Raw genomic sequence first — 14,262 nt, forward strand, 5'->3', positions numbered from 1 at the left:
CTACAACAATAGCATCTCCCGCCAAGTGTGAAGTGGGGTAATTCGATTTCTTCAGGCTGAGGGGTGTAATGCAGCTGAAATTCATCGACGAATAAGTAATGTGCACGGTAATGTAATTAATAAGTAATGTAATTTGCTTCAATGAATGACAGCAAAGTGCGACAATAGTGCAGGAACTTTAAAGCAGGACGTACAAATGTTTAGGATGCAAGCAGTCAGGAAAGAAAACGTGCGTCAACCGATGATCTCGTTGAGCGAGTGGATGAGGCAATTCGAGAAAATCGTCGGTTCAATATTTCTGTATTGTGTGATTCGTTTCCTGAAATTTCAAGGTCAGCTCTCTTCACCATTGTGAGTGAGAGACTTCAGTACCGCAAACTGTGTACCTAGAAACATGGCTGTAAACACAAGCTGCTCCGTTCTATGACGAGGGTATTGGAAAGTTGGTACCACAGTACGACAAATGTCTAAATCGGAGTGGCGACTATGTAGAGAAATAGCGTAAATACTTGTTACAAATAAAAAGTTTTTATTTTCACTGTGGTTTTAATTTCGTGACCGATCGAACCTTGAAAAAAAAATAACCCTCGTATATTGTTGAAAAGCCCTCAATGAGGGCTTATTACTGCAGTTAATAAAATGTCCAAAATTCAAATTTGTCTTCATTATAGTCTTTTTTTAGACACAGTCGATTGCAATCAAAAGGAGAGGTGCACAACTAGATGGTACAACAGTCCTAAATCCAAAATTTCAACATCCTACGGCTAATCGTTTTTGAGTTATCCGAGATACGTACGTACATACATACAAACGTCACGCCGAAACTAGTCAAAATGGATATTTCTGTTGAAATCTGAATCTGAAAATTACTATTATTATTATTACTACTACTACTACTACTCTCCCAACAAAAACTGATCTTGAAAAGGAGTTCGGGAGATAACGGCATCACCATCTCCAATACTTTCCCTTCTCTTCACAAAGTCAACATCGGTTACCATTCCTAACTTTATACTTTATTTCATTTGTTCCAGTGATGACATCATCGTGTGACAGACTACACATTACCATTTACGTTAGTTTTTTTTTAACTAGTGTAGATATAAAACAGTAGTTTTTATTTAATACTAGCAGATCCGGTAATCCTTCGCTATTGCTACATTTGAGTGTATATATATATATATATATATATATATATGATATATATTTTATTTAATACTAGCAGATCCGGTAATCCTTCGCTATTGCTACATTTGAGTGTATATATATATATATATATATTAAATGAACACAATTGAAAGTTTGGTAAAACACTAAAAAAAATATTGAGCATTACGGAACTTCACAAAATTTAACCTTTCACTTTTCTCCGTTTCTCTTTTTCTCTTTTCCCCTATTTCGCTTTTTTCCTTTTTCCCCGGAGCGTAAATCGGTCCAGTAGTTTTTTAATCTATAGCAGACACACATACGAACATTGCCTTTTATATATATACTGAATAAGAAAGTCTGTTTGTATATTTATCTTTCTGTTTCGTAAATATCTTGACACCGATGCCACCTAGCGGGTATAGTTTTTACAAAAATTTCTCTTTTCATCTATTCTGACCGTAAATGCAATTTTTCCAAATATCTCAACTCCAGCGCCATCTAGCGGCTCCATTTTTTCAGTGGTATTTCTTTCCATGTAAGTAACACATAATCTGGAATATGAGCCAAATCGGACCATAAATACAATTTTTCGAAATATCTCGAATATGTATTCGATATGGAATACACCGCCTTCAGTATTTACGAACGAAAGGATCATTTTGAGCGTGTACGAATCCTGTTGAACGCCGTACATCATCGTCTTATTCAACATATTCAGCGTTGCCCAGGCAAACCTACCGGGTTTGCCAAATCAGCTGATTTGGAAGTCGAGAGTTCCGGCGTTCAAGTCCTAGGAAAGTCAGTTATTTTTACACGGATTTGAATATTAGATCAAGGATACCGGTTTTCTTTGGTGGTTGGGTTTCAATTAACCACACATCTCAGGAATGGTCGAACTGAGAGTATACAAGACTACACTTCATTTATACTCATACACTTCATCTTCATTCATCCTCTGATGTATTATCTGAAAGGTAATTTTACTGGAGGCTAAACAGGGAAAAGAAAGAAAGCGTTGCTCAGGCACTAGTTAGAATAAGGCGAATTTCATGTCGCACTGGTTTGTCAAAAATCAAAGTGTGGCGCATCCTACGGAAATAAAATCTTTAATCTTTCCGCCTGCAAAAGGTTCAATATTTGCGGCCAACGGATTACCCCCAGCGGTTAAAACTACTGTCATCGGCTTCCGGACAACGCTGATAAGGTAAATACAATTTTATTTACTGACGAAGCTACTTAACGAGAAACAGTCTTCAATTATAAAAATAGTCATTTACGGAACAAAGACAATCCAAGTGGTACTGTGGAAACTAGTTCCCCACATAGATTTTACATTAATGTTTGACGCGGAAATATTATTTATGAAAAAATTATGGGACCATTTTTTTCCAATGAAAACTTACAGGAGATCCATACGTTCATTTCCTGAAAAATAATTGTCGGCTCTTTTGGAGGATATATCTGAACAAACTAGATTGCAAATGATTTTCTTTAGTAGCTAGAAATCATTTAAACGGTAATTTCTTAAACTGGATTAGACGTGGTGGAATCGATTGACCACCACGATCGCCTGACTTAACGCCACTAGATTACTTCATTTAGGATCAAATGAAAAAGATAGTATACCAACAAAATATTAATATTGAAGAAAAGTTACTAATTAAAATACAAAATGCTATTGAATTTATATAAAAAGATCCTGAGATGATACGGAGAGCCCTCGTAAATATTTTACGTCGGGCAGAACACTGTGTACATTGTGAAGGAGGGAATTTCGAATACTTATTGTAACCGAGATTTTATTTGTTACATTTTTATTTACATTTTATTGGCTGTACTTATATTAATTTTCTCAGAATTAAATTCTCTACAGGTTTTTATTAGTAAATCTTCCGCATTTATTACTCATTTAACAAAGTTGTTGTACTAAAAACCTAAAACAAAATACTTGTTTTTCGACACCGAAGTTTGTGTTTTACGTCGGATATCTTCAAAACTACTGGAGTTACAGTTCTGGGACATGTTTCAACCTATTTCCCAATTCAAATTACATAAGAAACTATCAACTTTACTGCTTAATTTGGATTTCAAAAATTACACAGTAGGGCTTCTTTTTTTAAATTCGGGGGAAATCTTTCGGTAGCCGTAAAACGAAAACAAGGCGTTTTCAAACCTATGTTTCTGTAAACGTTTTTCATTATTTTCACCAGTAAAACATATCCTGAAACTTTCTTTGTGGGACACCCTGCGCGTGTGTGTATACCAATGACAAAATTTAGGAGAGGTAACGGTACATTTCAGATTTATTAAACGGCAAATAATTAAATTCATAATAGATAATAAATTGCCTGATTAAAGTATTATATTAACGACTTAAAATGAAACTGAATAATTTGACATCATAGTATATAAATTAATTTTTTATTTTAAACAAATAAAAGAACATTAATCATTTAATGAAAGTAAAATAAAAATTCAAATACACCTGTAAAATGTAAAAAAAGATATATATATATTTTTTGTTATAAATAAATAAAAGGGCGATCAACAACTAGGAGAATTAACTTTTAACTGACACAATTTGATAACAATGTCAAGAAGATGAACTTTACTAATTAAAACAAATCAACATTATAACAAAAAAGGTCACAGTTTAATGATTTTTAGTTTAAAAATATGCTGATTAGTCAGTCATTAGTTACGTTTGTAATAAAATTAATCGAAGAAAAATAAGCAAAAATAGTAAAACAAGACGAGAATCGTTAAAATTAATCAAACTGAAATGGGTTAGCATAGAAGTTAATTACCATTAAAATAAATAAAGCATTTCTATAACTGGAATAATCTCAACTGAACGCTTAACTGAAGATTTAAACAATCCAAATTAATAATATTAACTAAACTTTATCGAAAATAAAACTTCTACTTTAAAGAAAAATATATTTTTGAAAAAAAACACGTCTTCAAAAAAAAAAAAATAAATAAATACGAAAAATGAAAAAGTAACTATTTTTTAGTATTTATTTAAATTTCAAGACTTTTTGAGTATGGTACCAAATAAAACTAAATAACTTTCAAAAGGTTCTTGACTCGGATTCTAAAAAAAAACAATATATGGAGGAGATGGAGGAGAATTGAGAAAATATTACATATTAGGAATTGATTTTTGTCAGTCTTATTTTTATTAAAAAAAGGCAATCCTACATTAACGCCATCCTCACGAAAAAAATCCATTTGCAAGAAATTAAAAAGATGAAGAGAAGTGCGTTTTGATAAAAATATATAATTTGATGCGGAACCACATGACCTCCTTATACGCCTATTAAATTTCAAATTTTTTTCTTATTATTAATTAATATTTATTACATTTAAAAAAAAATCAGAGGCTAATAATACTTAATAAATCAATATATTTAAATTAAAAAAAAGTTAAAAAAAATAAAAATAAATGAAGTCAGATTCGAACCGATGTACCTTCCCATTGTAAGATCCAAATATTTCATTGATTAACATCTTATTTGGCTATAAATCTGGAACCAATGAAAATAAGTACCATTTATGATATATCGTTGAAAATTTCTCAATGAGGGCTTATTAATGCAGTTAAGAAAAAGTCCAAAATAAAAATATTATGGATTTTGGGCTTTTTTGGACACTTTTGGTCCATTCGATCGCAATCAAAAGTGGAAGCGCACAAGTAGATGTTGCAATAGTCTTAAATCCAAAATTTCAATAACCTACAGCCAATCGTATTTGAGTTATGGGAGACACATACGTACGTACAATCGTCACCCCGTAACTAGTGAAAATGGATTCAGAGATGGTCAAAATGGTATTTCCGTTGAAATCTGGGAACCGAAATTTTTTGCGATCACAATACTTCCTTTAGTTCGTACAAGGAAGTAAAAATCGCCGAAATACACGCTTTTTGCAAAATATAGGTTAAATAAATATAAATATGGCTTGAAGAAACATAAATAAGCGCATACTGAATATTGAAAACCTTCACCCCCTTTTTCAAATTAAGTCGTTTAGAAAGCATTTTTTTCGACTTTACAAAGTTCTTTAAAAAATATTTAAATATTATACATACCAACAAACGCCGAGCTTTCATTTAAATTGTTTTAAATTATTAAAATAATTAATTATTGATAATCAATTAATATTATTGTGTATCATACTCTGCAATTACATCGACCCATACAAATTTTTTTATCACGATAAATTCGATTAATAAAAGAATTTTATTTTAACTTAGGTTAAGGAGAATTATAGTACAAAATTGTTGCTCAAGGGGGGCATTAGAACACAAATTTATTATTAAAATACGTGTAACGTTACTGTGTATTACATATTCTATAATTCAGGACTAATAACGTACCCTTAATTCAAACGAAATACCCCTTCAAACCACTACAGTGTTTCCACGTAACCGTCTCAAACAGTTCCCACAATGGAAAATTTATCACTACCCCTCTGGGATCTTAAGCTTTTTTTACATCTATCTTTTCATATGAAATATCTCAATCTCTATTACCAACGTAATTCAACAAAGAAAATGTTTATTACATTCTAATCAATTCATTTTTAAACTACTTTTTTTATTATATCATAACTTGTCAACTTTAATGCGGTTTAAAGACAATTTTTTTCAATAGTTGAATAATTACAATCCTTCTCCTTTAACACCTTTTGTTTTACGTATAAGATTCTATTGATATCCTGTAAAACTATTATTCATACTTCTTCCTGGAATTAATTTTAACAAGTAATAACAAACTAGGTTTTCTTACGATATCTTCGTTCGAAATAAATTTACTTTTTTCCTTAGTATTAACGTTTTTATATTACGTAGTTATATAATTCTGGAACACAATTATAATTTCCAATCTAATAATATATCCAAGATCTGTTTTAATAGTTTACTGTTTTGAGAATAACCGGATTAATTTCAGTTAAAACGCATAACAAAGATTTACTAAAGTATAAGTCATAAACGTTGAAATAATATAAAGTAAAGTATAAGTCATAAACGCTGAAATAATATAAAGTAAAGTATAAGTCATAAACGTTGAAATAATATAAAGTAAAGTATAAGTCATAAACGTTGAAATAATATAAAGTAAAGTATAAGTCATAAACGTTGAAATAATATAAAGTAAAGTATAAGTCATAAACGTTGAAATAATATAAAGTATTAATAACCGATAGAAAATACGATGTAAAAACAAAACAATATTTCGAATCGGTACAGTTAATAAATTTTGTCTAACTATACAGCCTTTCATCCGAAAATCCCGAGTTCGAACTCGATCAGATACGGCATATTTTATACGTTACAAAAATTCCGTTTTATCTTTCCATGGCACAAGGATCGAGCTTATGAGGTGAATTAATAAACAAAGAAAAATAATAATAAAATTCCGGAAAAAAGTAATCTTTTATAAATATTTAAAAAAATCTTTTTCTTTTTATAATAATTTAGTTTCGTTTATTTTTAAAACATTAAGAAAATAACCAAAAACTAAAAATAAATTTTCAGAATCGCTTACGTTAATCCTCAAAAACAAATAAGAAAAAGGAAAAAAAAACAACCATTTTTTTCCAGCAAACTATAAAATTATTTTATTAAAGACCTTTTTGATTTTAAGTATAATTCAAGTAACTGGTTTTACAAAACATACAAAACTTTAATTTCACATTAATCTTAAATCTCCGAAAGTTCTTCACCGATTGGTTTGAAATTTTGACACAATGTTGCATTCTAATACGCGCGTGTTTTTATATAGCTAAGATGTCACACCTGTGACAAATAAAAACATGTTTTTTTAAAAAAACAGCGCTATCTGTTGGACGTAAAAGTAACACATGCTATACTAAATATTTTACGACTCCATTTCAATGTTTTCGATATGTGTGTCCGCTATAGAGTAAAAAACTACTGGACCGATTTACGTGCGGAGAGAAAGGGAAAAATCGGCAAAGAGAAATAGGGAAAAATCGGAAAAGGTAAAAGTGAAGAAGGAAACGGGAAAAAAGAAAAAAGGGGAAAACGAGAAAAGGAAATGGAAAGGGGAAAAGAGAAAAAAGAAAAGGGGAAATGGGAAAGAGGAAGGTAAAAGGAAAATAAAAAGAAGAGAAATGGGGAAAGAAATAGAAGGGGAGGAAAGGGAAAACAGGCAAAACTAATATGGGGGAAAGGGAAGAGGGAGAAAGGAAAGGGGAAAGGGAAAGGGTAAAAGGGAAAAAAGAAAGGTTAAATTTTGTGAAATTCCGTATGTTCATTTTTTAAAATGTTTTATCAAACTTTCAATTGTCTTTATTTAATTTATATATACACTCAAATCTAGCAGTAACGAAGCATTGCCGGGTATACATATATAAAATTATCAAATAATATTAGTTTACCATAAAACTATTCCGAAATTTAAAATAAAAATACGGAGTGGAGAATTTACTTTAAATTAAAATTATTAAAAAATTACAAATATATACCACTGAGGATTAGTGTTTGTTTTCCTTCATATTGGTCGTGGCATTATCGAGTTATAATTTTGACATATCACTCATCTTATTATATCATTTTTTCTTACGGTTTAACAAAAGTAGTGATGGTGAAACAAAAACACTAATAACTTTTTATTTTAAGGGGTACTTTCATCTCGTCAAAACTATGTTTTAATAATTCTCCAGATAGATTTATAGATACAATATGAAACATTTAGGATTGTATGTAACTAGAGAATAAAATAGAATATCAAGTGGGGCTGTGTCGGGGCGCACGTCCGTTGGCTTAATGTGAAACTTTACAGACCTTAAATGAAGTTCTTCAAAGCTACAGCCCGAAAACTTATCGGTAGAGTTAAATGGTAGAGCCACAATCGTATTTTTTTTAACAAAATTTAAAGTCTCCAATAGAAGATTTTAGTTCTTTCATTTGGCCGACTCTACAGATAAACTGGTCGGCATGTACGTCAGCGAATCACTTTTAATGTATTGGATTGAAATAAAAACTAGACATTTACTGCATTTTAAATTTAATTTTAATATAAAACAACCACTAAATGGTAGATGATGTTTATTTCGACTAATATTCGACGACAATTTTGTTCAACATCGGTCTGTGATATGAGAAATAAGAGACGCAAGGCATAATAAGCAGCGGTAGAAGTGCTCGCGCCATCGGCGTCGTTCACTGAGCGCACCGTGCCGGCTTTGCGACGCTTCCGAAACAGTCTCGCTCGCTCAGCACCGGACATTGGGGTACCTGTGCGTGGCCCATAACCTCCACCTTTCCAACGATATGCGTAATCTATATTTCCGGCTGCCTTTTTCGCGGGCTAAGGCTGACATACTGAATTTTTATACTTTTTTACACTTCAATCCTTTACAGATAAATATCGTCCAAAATAAACTTATTATTAATTGAATCGATCTATCTCGACAAACTCTAAACACAAACATACGAATCACCGCACTATCACGTCTAAGTCGTGAGCTACACCGAATGGAAATGAGCGAGAGCGCCAGTTTTGGCTGATCTGCGCCAAGTCCCCTCCCCGCCTTCCTGCTCACAGTGACGCAAATTAAAGTCGTATCGGCGAGCTGACCATGTAAGTTATAAAATGAGACCGCATTTACTTTTATCAGAATAATAGTTAGGGAGTTATTAAGACAGGACGATACAGACCTATTCGTTACGCTACAAATTTCTGTATTGGTACCCGTATCTTTCGATGTGATTTTAAGAACGTTTCACGTCAAAATATAATTATAAAGTGTAAGAAAGCAGGGATTTGTTAAAATGTATGTTTTTAATCAGGATAGTACGATAGACAACTATCAATTATACTACATATTAAATCACATCCTTTCAAGTACGCAGAGCTCAGTCCGATACAATACCTATTCATTATTTGTAACCGGACTGTTCATGATTGTCATCTATGAATTTTTAAGACACTATGTGAGAAATTACATTTAGTGCACGCCTAATGCCATATAAATTTCATGAAACATGAGGTGCACAGTAATTATGAAACATAAACACAGATGTATTTCATCGTTAAGATAAAATAAAAACAAGAATAACAATGGCTTAGGAAGTATGCAACAGAAAGAAACAATTATTATGTAGTTAACAACGAATTAACGAGTGGAAGAATTGTCTTGAGAAATGTTGCGTGCACTTTTCTTCGGATGAGAAACATGAACGCTATGAAAAAATCTAATGTGGACACCACATGACTTCCTTGTACGCATATTAAATTACATATACACATTTTTTTTTTTTTTTTTAATGAAAAATACATAAAATTTTATTGCATTAATGACGTCTGTTATTTTTTCTTTTACTTTTTTTTCATTATAATAATAACTATTTACAATCAAAGGTTAATAATTATTAATAAATCAATATATTTAAATTAAAAAAAAGATGAAGTCTGATTCGACCAACGTGTCTTCCCATCTAAGACCCAAATATTTCATTAATTAAAATTTTATTTGGCTATAACTCTGGAACCAATAAGCATAAGTACTACTTATGATGAAAAGATGTCAATGAGGGCTTATTATTGCAGTTAAGAAAAAATCCAAAATCCAATTTTTTTGATCTTGGGCTGGCTTTTTTTGGACACTTGGGTCAGTCGATTGCAATCAAAAGGGGAGGTGCACAACTTGATGTTACAACAATCCTAAATCGAAAATTTCAAAATTCTACGGCTAATCGTTTTTGAGTTATGCGAGATACATACGTATAGACGTCACGTTCAAACTAGTCAAAATGGATTCAGGGATGGTGAAAATGGACATTTCCGTTGTAATATGAAATTTTTCGCTATCACAATACTTCCTTTACTTCGTATAAGGTAGTAAAATGCGCTGCTCAGTGGATCAACGCTCCAATATTCAATAAATTTCAAGACCGCGGGTAACTCATCGACTCCTATAGCAGCCACAAAACAGTGTTGCCAACTCAAAATGGGTAACATACAACGCTGCACCTGTATAAAAAAATTAGTTGATCAGACTTCCAATTACTCTCCTCGATATATATCGTATAACCTTATATGCTGCTGGCTATATAATAGATTAGGAAATTAATGTTTACCATAATTAACTTCAAACTTTCCTCCAGTACCGTAAACAAGTTTAATTTTCAACCATTAGCCTTATTACGTAACAAAAAAATCCACATTCATAACTTAATAGGGGGAAAAACAAATCCCAACAGTAAAAATATAATTAGTATCTCTTAAAAGTTGTTTTATTTCAACATTCATTTAGTTTTTATTTCATTTTTTTAACTGAAGGGGATTCGTCCAATTAAACATGTAAAATTCCTCGAACTTTTCACGCAACTTATTTCTTTGTATTCTCCCCCTTCGCTGTTAAGTCATCATAAAAAATAGATTTTACATCAAAGTACTAAAGTTAGTTAAAGTGTATTATTGTTTTTTTCTTAAGTTTAAAAATCTTACAGGAAGAAGTTTGCAGTATGCAAATTTTAGCTTAACTACTAGAATTACTGAATAAAAAATCTGATGTGGACACCACATGACTTTCTTGTACATCTATTAAATTACATATACACAATTTTGCTGACTTCATTTAAACTTATTTCATTCGAAAGTGAGATACGATCCTCCAATTCTTTTATAAAGTGGCCAGTTACACAATTACTAAAATAGTAGTTTTTATTAATATCAAATATTTATACAATTATTAATTCAACAATCTTATCTGAAATATTAGGTTAGAGTAAAAGTCCCTTGATTACTCTTTTAAGTAAACTGTTTACCAAATAATTCAATAACAAATACTCATTACTCTACACCGTAAGGTAAAAAATAATATTTGTAACCAGTATACAGGAGTTCACTAAACGGAATAATTTTAATTATTATTAAATTTTATTTATACGACACACCAGAAATCATGTGCACATTACGCACAAGTGAAAAAAAGTTTTCAACAATCACTATAAATTGAATTGAATTAAAAAATATATTTTAGTTTTGTCAAATAATTAAATAAAATGATTTTTTTAAAATAAACAATTTTATAAGAATTTGGTAAGAAAATCCAAAAATAATAATATTCAAAATTATAATTTTCAATTAATATTAAATAAATGTTTCACCAAATATATTATTTTTATTTTATTATAATTTTAATTCACTAATATTTTTTTTCATTTTCTTTTTATCAATGAATTATTATTTATTGTAAAAGTTTTTTAAAAAAATCACGAATTAATCAATATTAGAATAATATATTTAAATAAAATAAAAAAAAGTTAAAAAAAACAAAAGTCAGATTAGAACCGATGTGCCTTCCCTTTAAGATCCAAATAATACATTAACTCAAATTTTAATCTTAATTTCGATTACAATCAAAACGGGAGGTGCACAACTAGATATCACAACAGTGCTAAATCCAGAATTTCAACATCCTACGGCTAATCGTTTTTGAGTTATACGAGATACATACATACGTACATACGTCACGCAGAAACTAGTCAAAATGGATTCAGGGATGGTCAAAAAGGATATTTCCGTTGAAATATGAAAACCGAAATGTTTCTCGATCACAATACTTCCTTTACTTTGTACAAGGAAGTAAAAATGAATTAGACTGAAATCAAAATTGAAATTACGAGAATACAAAATGCAATAATTCTTTATTACACTTTTTTACTAAGTGATAATTTCGATCTCAAAAATAAAAAATTGAGAAACGATTTCATTTGTATCACTTATTTAAAAGTTTAACTCGTTCTAAATAAGTAAAAGAATTGAAAATTTTAACACTGACAAACTGTTTAAATTTACATTCAACCAGCAGCTATAATTTAAAGTAAAAAGCATTAATTTATGCTTGAAATGGAATTTTTTTATTTCATTCAAATGTCAAGATAACAGAGTTACACAACGTTTCGGTAAATGGAATCATTTCTTCGTTTCGTATGAATAAAACAAAAGGTATCATTAAAATGCAATCAGTTAGCTACTTTATTGTTTTTTATTGAAAAAAAAAACCGTAAAAATGTGTGCTAATTTTATTTCTACGCAAAATAACACCCCAAAAGGTTAACAATTATAAATTAGCCTTGTCTGACAAAACCAGTAAAATGTAAATGGAGGTAACGAAAATCTTTTAATTAATGTAAACTTAACTTTTAAATTTGCTTTCTCCCTCTCTCATTCTCTCTTTCTCTCTCTCTCTCTCTCTCTATATATATATATATAGAAGTGATACTGAATGTAAATGTTTTCAATATTCTCTTTAATTTTAATCTTTAGGTTGCATACAAGCAGAAACACGAAAATATAGCTTTATACGTATTATAAAATCCTTATAATAATATTAATATTTCATAAATATAATTTATTTTTATAATATTTATATAAATTTATTCTTTTACATAAAAATTATAAATACGTATAATAAAATGTAATATTATAAAAAAAATATTCACACAAAAAGAAAACAAAAATTTAGGCTAAGTTCACAACATTTCACGAATTTCTATTGTAACACGACTACCCAAAAGGAGTGTAATGTATTTAGAATGTATGTTTATTCCACCGTAGCAGCTCTACGGCTGAACCGATTTAGTTGTATGACCCGCGTTGGAATCCTAATGTTACCGGGAGTGTTTAAATAAATTTTAAAAAAATCTCAGATTAATTAGTGGTTTCTGAATAACTCGAATTTCAACACTTCGAAACGATAAAACGAGGAAACCTCGTTATATCATACGTGTAAAGTTGTTTTACTAGTGTTTTTACACGACTGCCCAAAAAGGAGTGTAATGTATTTAGGGCGTATTATATGTATGTTTGATCCACAGTATCAGCTCAACGGCTGAACCGATTTAGATGTATGATCCCGCGTTGGAATTCTTACGTTACAGGAAGTGTCATAGGTTATATAATTATATATATCTTTAAATAAATTAAAAAAATTATACTATATACAAAATTGTCACCAGCGCGCTTTTTAATTATCTTATATTAGTAATTATCCTATATTAAACAGCAATATTTGTCAGTAATTGTTTTTTTTGGCAGTCGTGTTTTTTCATGTTTAATATTTATCTCTCACGTCTTTCCTTTTTCTTTAAAAAAAGAAGAAAAAACTCGGTTTTTATAAATTTAATATTAAATAAACAATTTTCACAGCACTCATTTTATAAATAAATATAATATATACGAGTATAAACATACAACACAAATACTAAGTTACTAATACCGTAGATTTTCAAGAAAAATCCAACCTGATTTACGGACGAAAAACACGACCAATCAAACACCGATTCATCACCGATCATCAGTACACTATAAATTACGCTACATCACTGAGGATCTAAGAATCATATCAACCGGTACAGGGGTGACCTTGGCCAATTTTCCCCCACCACACTAGTAACCGTAATTCCAGTACGCACACGTCACTTGAAACAAGAGTTCACAATAAACTACTGTGAACATATTGCAGACTAATTCAATCGAAATGAACGGTCAGTTTCTTCTCTTTGTTTTAATCAAATGACCAGATAATTAATTTTTTTATTGATAATATTACAACATTAACTAAAGTCATACGGGGCTTACAATTTAAATTTTATTTTTAAGCAGTTTTTAAGTATTAATTTCATTTTAATTTAAAATGTGGTTAGGAAGAAAAAACTAAAAATCATTTTAAAAAAAAGTAAAAAATGAAATACAATGAGACGACCGACGTTAAGTAGCTATTAGTGACCTCATGAGTTAAAACTAAACTTCATGGGTAATTTTTTAACCTGAGATTTTTCAATTTATTTTATGAGGCACCATTAAGAACATAGTTGAATATCAGAATTGTATTAGATTGTATATGTAATATTATCACTTTATCGTAATAAATAATCACTGTTGAAAAAAAAAGTATTTAAATCATCTACGCAGGCCTCTGTTGAATTTCAATAAAAAAATCCTTTCACTTAAATCTGTCTAGAGAAATCCTATAACAAGACCATTAAAGAGAACTCTTTTACAAAATAAATAGCGGATAATCAAAATCAGTTCGTTCCAATGAGAATAAGAGTTGAATAAATTAATAAAAAAA

The 14,262-nt window shown here is 30.1% G+C and overlaps 1 protein-coding gene across 5 annotated transcripts in view; it reads right to left on the reverse strand.

Moving 5' to 3' along the window:
• tty (tweety) overlaps nt 1-14,262 on the reverse strand; it is a 356,795-nt gene that overhangs the window by 252,009 nt on the left and 90,524 nt on the right. The window contains exon 1 of one of the 5 annotated variants that reach the window (XM_075375810.1): nt 13,408-13,504. The exons of the other annotated variants lie outside the window; for them this stretch is intronic. The gene's annotated coding sequence lies outside the window, so the exon portion shown is untranslated. Of the gene's footprint in view, nt 1-13,407; nt 13,505-14,262 lie in introns of those variants that run through there. 5 annotated transcript variants of the gene reach the window in all.

This window comes from Lycorma delicatula, chromosome 9 (assembly GCF_047948215.1).
Source record: "Lycorma delicatula isolate Av1 chromosome 9, ASM4794821v1, whole genome shotgun sequence".
NCBI classification, from domain to species: Eukaryota; Metazoa; Arthropoda; class Insecta; order Hemiptera; family Fulgoridae; genus Lycorma; species Lycorma delicatula.